Raw genomic sequence first — 10227 nt, forward strand, 5'->3', positions numbered from 1 at the left:
CCGAGCCCCAGAAGATGCTCCCTGCCAACCTCCATCACATCTAAATTCACCAGTTTGGGCTCGACGTGAAGGCCGGCAGAGAGACAGAGGGAGAGATATTGTTTGTGATGTGTTACAGCAGCGAGACATGACATGTGATATGAATCCAAATGCATTCCTCTGAAACTTCTCTTTACTTGCCAGTGAAGTAGTTTGTTTGTGTCCAGCCTCTAACACGTTCATCACCAAAGTTAATCGCTGGCCTTTAGCTGACTCAACTCGCCGACTTTCAACTGATGCAACAGCAGGAAACTTCTAAGAATCAGCCCCCCTGCTGTCTGTATTTATACCAGCCTGCTCTCGCTCGCTCGCTCTCTCTCTCTCTCTCTCTCTCTCTCTCTCTCTCTCATTAAGACCTTCTAATTTCCAAAATATAAATATAAAGAACAATAAAAACCGACAAAGAGCCAGTGTTCACATTAGCAGACATACTGTAAGTTGGCACAATATAAATATATAAGCCATTATAAATAACTTAATAACTTCAGTTCAAGTGTCTCTACCATTAGTCAATGCTAATGACAGCATTCACTTATACTTTTATACTTAATTGTCATTATCTGCTTCACTTACACTGTGTGGCTGTCTCTTTTCCTCCTCATCTTGTTCTCTCCTTCTTTTGTCACTTCCTCTTCATTGAGAATGGCCCCACACACCTGGTTTGAACAGCGTCTAAGTCAACAGCATGAGTCAGGAATTGAACTTCCTTATAGTGAGGACAGGTGTTCCAGATACACCAGGTCAATAAGGTAGATGGTGGAGCTGGAGACGGGCTGTTGCTCTGAAAGACACCTCTCACATGACTGAAGAGTTTTGTAGTTCTGTCGTTTTTTTACTTTACATTATACAGACATACAATTTCTTAATTATGTGACCCAACACACACACACACACACACAATATTATATTTGTGTTCATGTGTTCAGCCACACATCTTTTCCCCCCTGTTAATAGCTTTTTTTTTCGTGGTTTTTCTTTACTCATGTGAGGGTTAAGGCCACAGGATGTCACACCCATTTAAGCCTTAATTGTGATTTGTGAATATGGGCTATACAGATAAAAATTGCATTGATTGCATTGATTGATGTTTTTAGCCCATAGGAATTAGTTAGGAACTTTTAGATTCCTGTATAGAACCAGTGACAAAACTTAATCTATGTTCATCTGTATTCTCACTCAGTATCATGCAGGTATATTATATCTGAATCCTCAGTATAACATGCTCTATAACCTATGCATGTGCTTGTGTGTATGCATATCAATGTGTGTGTGTGTGTGTGTGTGTGTGTGTGTGTGTGTGTGTGTGTGTGTGTGTGTGTGTGTGTGTGTGTGTGTGTGTGTGTGTGTGTGTGTGTGTGTGTGTGTGTGTGTGAGAGAGATACCCTATGTGATGAAAAGTGATTTGACATCCTCACACAATTCACAGTTTTGAACTTATTTGTCAGAACTGTCTGTGTAGACGTCCTCCTTTCCTCCCTCCTGCCACCGACTAATTGATCTTCCACGCAAATGACACTAACGGTCCTGGGCACATTAGAGCTTAAAACTGGCACACGGTGAGGCCACGCTAGGTCGATACAAGCACGCGCACACACACACACACACACACACACACACACACACAGACACACACATACACAAGGGGATGGCAGACGGGGCAGGGGTAGAGCATCTGCTCTTTAATTAAAATGAGAGGGGGGCCCACAGACGAGGCCTGAATCAGAATGGGGCCCATGTGCACACATACACACAACACAAACACACACGCAGACACTAACACACACAAACACAGACCTCTGTTGTTGGTCCGTGAGGCAAAAAACTGCCCCCTACTGCAAACTAGAGAGACAGATAGTTGGGAAGGAAAGAGGAGAGAAGACGTAAATATAGAAGAACGACAAAAAGAAACAGAAATGACTATTACGGGTAAACTCAATGCAAAAATTGGAAAATTGTAAATCAAGAAAACAGAGCAATGCCTGGTTGTTTTGCAGGTTCGTGTTTCAACTACCTAAAGGTCCACCCTCCATTAACCCTTTACTTGTGTATGGAGGACAGAAACTGCAAAGACATGAGATGTACATGCTAATATTTGAAAAATCTCAGATGAACACTGATCCATTCTAGAACTCTAAATTCTATGATCTGACACAGTGGAGTAACTTTCACAAAAATCTTTAAATCAAACCCCTGTTATCTCCTTCTTCCTCTTAATGTGTTTTACACAACATAACTGCACTCAGCCGATCACACAGACAAGAACATTCAGAAAGTCAGAAATCGTATGTGAACTGTATGTGTTGGCATGAAAGTCTTCAACAGACCAGAGAAGATTTCAGAAGAAACAATTGAGAAGAAATAGAAATGGAAACCGATGCACTTAAGATGATTTTAGGACCATGTGAGTGTGTGGTCACAATGATGGTTTCTGGGTAAGTGTTTCATTTCATGCATTAAAGACACAGTCGATGGCCAAACTTTATGGATATGTTGTGTAAAGCCAGCATATACACATGTATAATGTGCTGTGTAATGTACTTTAAATGGAGCCTCTAGTTTTTTTAGTACTTCATAAAAATCCTCATTTCAAACTTATTCTGATCTAGACATTCACACCAGTGACCGTGTATGCATCCGTGTATTTGTGTTAATGCATGAGTCTCGGCAGAAGTGTGTGCATATGTGAGCTGAGAGTGTGTGTGTGTGTGTGTGTGTGTGTGTGCGACTGAATCCATAGGGTCCCTCTGGGGAACGTCTCTCTGGAAGACAGTTAAACAGAGTGAGCAGGACCCCATATATCTACTGTGACTAACAGGATTAAACCTGAGAGGGGAGGGAGACAGATAAAAAAAACAAGGGGTGGGGGCAAAGAGAGAGAGCGAGAGAAAGAGTCGGAGAAATCAAGTTCTCCTCTTTCATACCGATGAGAGAAAGAAAAAGAGAAGAATGAAGCTATGCGTTACAAAAAGAGGAGGGGAAGAAGAAGAGGAGGAGGAGGTGGAGGAGGGCAGAAAGGGGAAGATGATCAGAGGAGGACGATCAGTCTGGCTGAGACGACGGGTGCATTTGCGTATATGTACACACAGTGAGATTGTATTTTATGTGTAGCTATGACTGCAGTTTCCTACATGGGAAAGTGATGCTCCTTCCATTAGCCCTGCAGGGCATATATCCACCTAACCCCTCCCTAGAGCAATTTAAGAGCAATTTAGAAACGCTTTCACACTTTAATGCCCTTACCACGACTGAGTACACACACACACACACACACACACACACACACACAGACACAGACACACACACACACACACACACAACACACACACACACACACACACACACAGACAAGTACTGCAAGGAGCATAAAAGCAGAAAGCACAGGTCAGCAAGATGCGCTGTTATTAGTAGTACAACATCTAATATTGGATTAATATTTAACAATATTATTCAATATGGAGAGACAGCGAGAGAGAGAGAGTGTGTGTGTGTGTGAGTGTGAGAGAGAGAGAGAGAGAGAGAGACAAAGAGAGAATGTTTGTGTGTGTGAGAGAGAGAGAGCGCGAGAGAGAGAGCGCGAGAGAGAGAGAGAGAGAGAGAGAGAGAGAGAGAGTGTGTGTGTGTGTGTGTGTATGTGTGTGTGTGTGTGTGTGTGTGTGTGTGTGTGTGTGTGTGTAGAGAGAGAGAGAGAGAAAGAGAGAGATATCAAGCTTGTTTTTTTACACCATTCCATGCTGGGTAAAATATGTTTTCCATAAGCCTGTCCTCTGTAAAGTGTGAGCCCTGCTCAGCTGGGTTTTTACATTAACACCCTGCAAAAACTCATTTACCACAAGCACTGCACTCTCACTTAACACAACATGTGGAGTATTTTCAAATGTTACATTACTCTAACATGGTTTGGGTTTGCTGTAGAAGCCATCAAATCTCCCAGGAGTGATTAGATCATTTCCTTGTGCAGGGGTCGCTGTAAAAACTGTAGTAACTGAGATTTTGCACCAAAGAAATGCATTTGCTTACCTTTACCAGTACATTTAGGACCAGTTACTACATTACAGATCCCATGGGTGAGACGGGTGTGGCAGATGGTGAAAATCAGAATAAATGATCAGACAGGAGAGCATGATTTCCCACAGCACTGCTCACTTATGGAGGTACATCAGGACTGGTAGTAAAAGCCCATGGCGCTGCCGGCGCTGTCACTGGCAGTCGACAGGGGGGACGAGTTTATCGACTGAATGACAACAACTAATAGACTGACGCAAGTTGTCATCACCAATTTTTCTAAGATCCCCCATACATTCTGTGGTTAGCACAGTAGTCTGTGACAAAGTGAGTCCGCTGGCTAGCCCTTAAAGAAGAGTGTATGTGTGTCTGTTCCGTTGTAAATAAAATGTGTTGTATTTGTCTGTTTAGAGCATTTACTTCTTTTGTTTGCATAGTAATGAAGAGTTAGACGCTTGTTAGAGATGGATATGCAATTATTCATTGACAAAAGTAACATCTGCCAAGTTCACATTAAAAGCTACTATTTAGAGCTGAATAAAAGTGTGTTAATTGGTATGTAAGTGTTGTGTGTTACCTATACATCCTGTGGTTAGCACAGGAGTCTATTGAAAAGTGACAGAGAGTCGGAGTGTCCTTCAACAGAACGACCCTGACGCCTGTCATCCACTCCGCTGAAGAGCCCTACACGTTAGACACGAGGACTTAAACTGGTTCACATCCTGAGGACATCTTTAAAGATGTAGATGAAAGTGAGTGAGTAGGGATCTGCCAGAGGTCTGACCCAGTCAACCTTGTTCGAGTCCCAAGTCAGCGTGCGGCGGACAGAGTGTGTGAGCGGAGACGAGCCGCAGCAATTTCCACTCCCTGCTCGAAGCATTCTGTAATCACTCAGCTCCCAGCTGCTGTGGGATTTCTATCTGCTGCTCCCCACTGCCCATGCAGAGAGAGAGAAAACCTGATGCTCTGCAGCAGGGATGGAAACAGGTTCGCTCTTATCACCCTCCAGTTGCACTACGGGCTGTTGCGATGTATCCGCTGCATCCCGATGCAACTTGAAGGGAAATTTTAGAGGTGACATGAATGTTTCACAAAGTCAAGTGGAATGCAGATTCACCTGGGGCCAGCGAAGAGCAAAGGGACGGACGCTTGAGATGAAAATGTGTCAACTTTAGCCGAAAAGGCAAAACTTGCATGGTTCTACTCCCTTAATGGACAGAGACAGGGGGGGGGGAAAGAGGGAGGCCAGGAGGAAAATAAGTGAATCAGTTTGAGTTCCTACTCTGATCTTTCACACATACACAGAAACACTGTGCACACAGAGCACAACATGTTGTTACAGCAAATGTCTGCACTGTCAGTTAGAGAACACATCCATGGGCTGTTTATGTTGAAGAAGAAGAAAAAAATGCACCAATGCTCCAATTTAGAGAAATAAAGCGAGACAAGAATTCATGTTGGTAATTCAACGATATGCTTCAGATTGGATGCTCCAGGCAAAATTCTGATGCTCCGCTCTCTCTGCTGCAGCTCCCTCATACTCAAACCACAGAATTACAGAAAAAAAAATCCAAGTCATGTCATTAATGTCTCAACTCAACCATTAATATTGCAATCCAAGGTAAGTCTGACCAAGAGTGCCCTGCTTCACCTTAATATCTATAAATTCGACGTGGAGGAAAACATACTGGAGTGATACAGCCTGTAAGGTGGGACATGCTTAGTGTTTTGAATGTTTTCAGACATCTTTACAAGCAAGAAAAAAACAACATGGGGCATCTGCATGCTAATAAACCCTCTCTGCCATACAACCATATCCACAGGTAGTGGTGAAATCTGCACAATCACATGCTCCTCGGAAGGTCCCACTTCCTGAGTCGGGAAGTCGTTGTTCTGACTTTAGTGTCTTCATGTGCTGTGAAGTTTGGGGGGGGAAATGGACGCTGTAAACAAAATGTTTTCATGTGTTTAGAGCATTTAAACACCTCTTTCCAATATTTGTATAAATAGAAAGAGCAAAGACGAAGGATCAGGTGAGAAAACCATAAAAATAATTTAAAACACATGCATGTTAATCGTAAAATGTCGGTGTTGGTACTAGGTGCTTGTGAGAGATGCTGACATGCTGTTGACCAATCTAAAACCTGTCAAGTTACCCTCTGGGTGTAATGGTCAACATTGTAGGGCCAAATCTGTACTAGTTTCTTTTATTACACAAGTTGCACATTTCTCCACCTCAAAATACAAACTGCGATACTTTTTGTAGGTGTTTTAGGTGCAGACGACATTTTGGTTGAATCTCTGTTAACAGCATATCTGTCACAAAATACCATAAAATTCATCTGCATATGAATAAGGACAAATTAAAAAGCAGATAGCCGATAATTTGGCTCAGTGTGCTGCAGCTCTTTGCTCTTCACACAGACTGTTTACCTGCGGGCAACCAAAGCCTGCTCAAACGTGATTGGTCAAACGAAACAGAAATTAGAAGACCTATAAATCTTGTCTCTCGCCTCCATCTTTATATGCAGAATCTGATAATATATATCTGAATAAAGATTAACAAGTGACAAAAGTGCAACATTGTAAAAGTTCACATTAAAGGCTACTATTTAGAGGTGATTGTAAAATTTTTAATTGGTTTACGAGTGATGATGTCAGAAACTCGTTGACAAACGTTTTTTGCCGACTTTCCCAGTTTTTCCCCCAGATTTTTTGATTTCGAAGGAAGAGTGACTCTGTGATGTCATTACAATCAAACCCAATTACTCACATAAACTTAAATAACTAAGTCTAATTCATCGAAAGTTCGACCAAGTCTTCGTTCCATTCCTCTTTCCCCTCCTTCCTCCCGCCACAGTCCAGCTGCCCTTGAGCAAGACGTCCAGCCCTCAGCTGCCTGTGAGAGCGTCTGAGTGGACGATAGCGAGAGAGTGCGGTCACACTCTCTCGTCCCCAGCTGTGAAAGTGAGCCGGAGTGTTGCTGTAATAAAAAGCGAGTGCGCTCGGTTGACTTTCCCTGGATGAATAAAGGTTGATACCCTATAAACGCTGATGACTGATAGGAACACTCTGAGAGATTATATAGCGCTTGTAGCCTTCACAGTGTGCCGTAAGGAATCGGAGAGAGGAACTGGAAAGTGGAGATACTATTATAATGGGAATAAATCAAGCTTACACACTGGGGCTTGAAAATGAAACCTGACGTGGGCCATAAATCTTTAGGGATGTAAATAAAGCAGGGCCAGAAATTAGATACCAGAACTTTGGTGTTAGATGACACTGCTACAGCAACTTTGAGACACTTTGTCAATGTTTTTTTTCCCAGAGAAAAAAAATCGACAAATACGGAAGACGGCGAGAGCAGAGGGAAGGGACAGAAAGAAATATTAATGCAGACAGTAGACAGTGTGAGAGAAAGAGAAAGAGACAGGGATTATGGGTACTTTTCTTCTGCAGCCTCATCACAAACAAATAAGCCGATCGTCAAGAGCGAGCCAGGCAATTAATATTCAAGGAATTAGTTTTTCTTTTTTCTCTTTTTTTTAAGAGAGAAGAGGAGGAGGAGGGGGATTTAGAATCTTTCCCCCTTTTGGTGAGCTAAGGCTATAAACAGCTTGAAATCACTTTGACAGCTTGCTCTATCTCTCTCTCTCACACACACACACACACACACACACACACACACACACACACACCATGGGGGATTTTAATTTCAACCTGTGAAATTGTAATTGCCTCTCCTGTAAGAGGAGTAAAGGATTCAGGGAAGGCTGAGTGCAATCTCTCCCATATCAGTTCCGTCAGTCTGAGTTTTGTTTTTCTCTCTTTACCATTGTTGTACATTTATTGATCTCTTTTTTTTCTTTTTAACGTGTTTTCCAACCTTACCTTCCTGTCTGAACCCGTCTTCTCTCTTCTCCTCTCTCACGCTCTCCTGAGCTCAGATCTGTTTGTCTCGGCAGAGCTGACATTAAATTAACTGGAGCTGCCGAAGACGAGAAGGAGAGGGTGTGGGGAAAAGAGGAAGAAAGTGAGGAAGAGATGAACAAGCAAGAGGGACGAGCGAGGGAGGGAAAAAAAACATGACACAAAAATGTGATGAAAATGTCTGAAGGGCATTTTGGATGCCATTATTATTTCTCCTCTTCTGTTCATTTTGTATTCTCTGACTGCTCCCGCTGCGAGGCTGCCCCGCGAATGACTTCTCAACTCCATACGTGTGATTGTTGTTTTGCCACGGGTTCGGAGAGACCGCCTGCCTCGAAAACTGTCAGGAATAAGGCTGCGTTCAAGAAGAAAAAACTCTTCACAAGCAGCAGGCAAAACAGACATGAAAGCTTTGCATGTGTGTGTAATTAGTTGTGATATTAAGTCACTTTTAACCTGTCACCGCTCAATTATCACACACACACACACACACACACACACACACACACACACACACACACACACACACACACACACACACACAATCAGGTGATGGGCCTATTAAATAACAGGTCCCGCTTACCAGAGCTGTACAGTAAAAGTACTTGAAGTATACAAGTGTGTGTGTGTGTGTGTGTGTGTGTGTGTGTGTGTGTGTGTGTGTGTGTGTGTGTGTGTGTGTGTGTGTGTGGAATAGGCTGACAATAAATTAAGAATGAAGACATGAGAGAGCGAAGGAGACGGATGAGTGGTGGAGGAAGAGGGATGATTTAGTCGCAGAGGAAGCGGGGGAAAGAAAGAGTGATGAGCTGCTGCTGCTGCTGCGGCTGGAGAGCTGTTATGCAACATGCCACATTTCTCTCATTCGGCTGCAGATGCTCCGTCGTATCAGTCGCTGACTTTTTGTCATGATGTCACTTTCTCTGCTGACACGCAGCATTCAGTCCAAACAAAGCAGAGGAGACTGGAAAATGAGAGGGTTCCTGGGGTTGGAGTCGTAATATAAAGAGATGCAGGAATTCAAATGTGGTACATTGATGAGATACATGTACATACATATTTGTAGATAGAAATGTGATGTAACAGTGAAGCTTGTTCCACAGGAGCCATGTGGGTCAGAGATTAGTAGAAATGCTCATACCTAGATGGAGAAAGCACTCTGGTTGGGTCTACATGCAGAGGCATTTAAGCAAAAGCAGACATATTGGTAGTTATACAGTGTGTTGAAATGTTGTGTAGTTTTTTGTTGCACCCAATTATTGATTATCAATTATTGATTATTGTGGTACAGATCCAGTTTTTCTTTTGGCTTTTTTCCACATTGAGACCAATTTTTTCACCGTTTCCCATTTTGTGGAAAAGATATCTGTAAGTGTGTGTAATTTGGTGCAGTTTGATTGAATTTAAGAGGGAATGTTGGGCGGAGATATGAAATCTACTTTCTTTTTCCTAAACTAACAACTGAGAATATGTTTGTAAATAAATATGAAGCATAAAATAAGACATGCATTTGTAGAATAATATTGGAGCAACACAATCTGAGACGTGATACAAGTCATTAACTCAACCCGTCCACTCCTGAAAAAGTCCACTCAGCCCACACGTTTCACTGTGACGTGGTTCAAACAGTGTGACATGTCTTCAATTAGAGGTGGCGACCATTAATCAGTGTTGGCAGAAAACCGCCAGTCATCTCACTCTTTGAGACTCTTGTTCTCTCTCTCTCTCTCTCGAATGTACTTTAATTGCTCTTTATCACATAATAATTCCCTCACCCACACATACCCTCTTCCATATCCCGTCTTTCTAATTAGCATCCAATAAATGATCTCCACCATCATTTACAGGATGTGCTTAACCTGAGTGTGCGTGTGTGCATGTGTCTTTATAATTCCATCAAACATCCGTTGACAGCCTCCTTCCGAAATCCTGACATGTCTTTCCATTGATTTCTTCAGTCAGTCTAAAGATCTTATGACAAGGTCAAATCAAAGTATCGGGGGGGAGAGAAACAGGGTGAAATAATGGTGCCTGTAATTATAAGCAGGTTACTTCTAAACACTAAAAGAGAAGAAAAATATACTTACACTGAGTTTTAAGGAGATGCAAAGGAAAATTATCGACGATTTCGACATAACAGCCGTGCTAGCTGATGTGTGAAAATGTACTAAGATGTGGTGATGATTTGCACTAAATGCAAGCTTCAGAATGCTAATACTCGGACAGTGGTAATGTCTACAAGGTGTAAGCTGTGTC

Source organism: Hippoglossus stenolepis, chromosome 8 (genome assembly GCF_022539355.2).
Source record: "Hippoglossus stenolepis isolate QCI-W04-F060 chromosome 8, HSTE1.2, whole genome shotgun sequence".
In the NCBI taxonomy this organism is placed as follows: Eukaryota; Metazoa; Chordata; class Actinopteri; order Pleuronectiformes; family Pleuronectidae; genus Hippoglossus; species Hippoglossus stenolepis.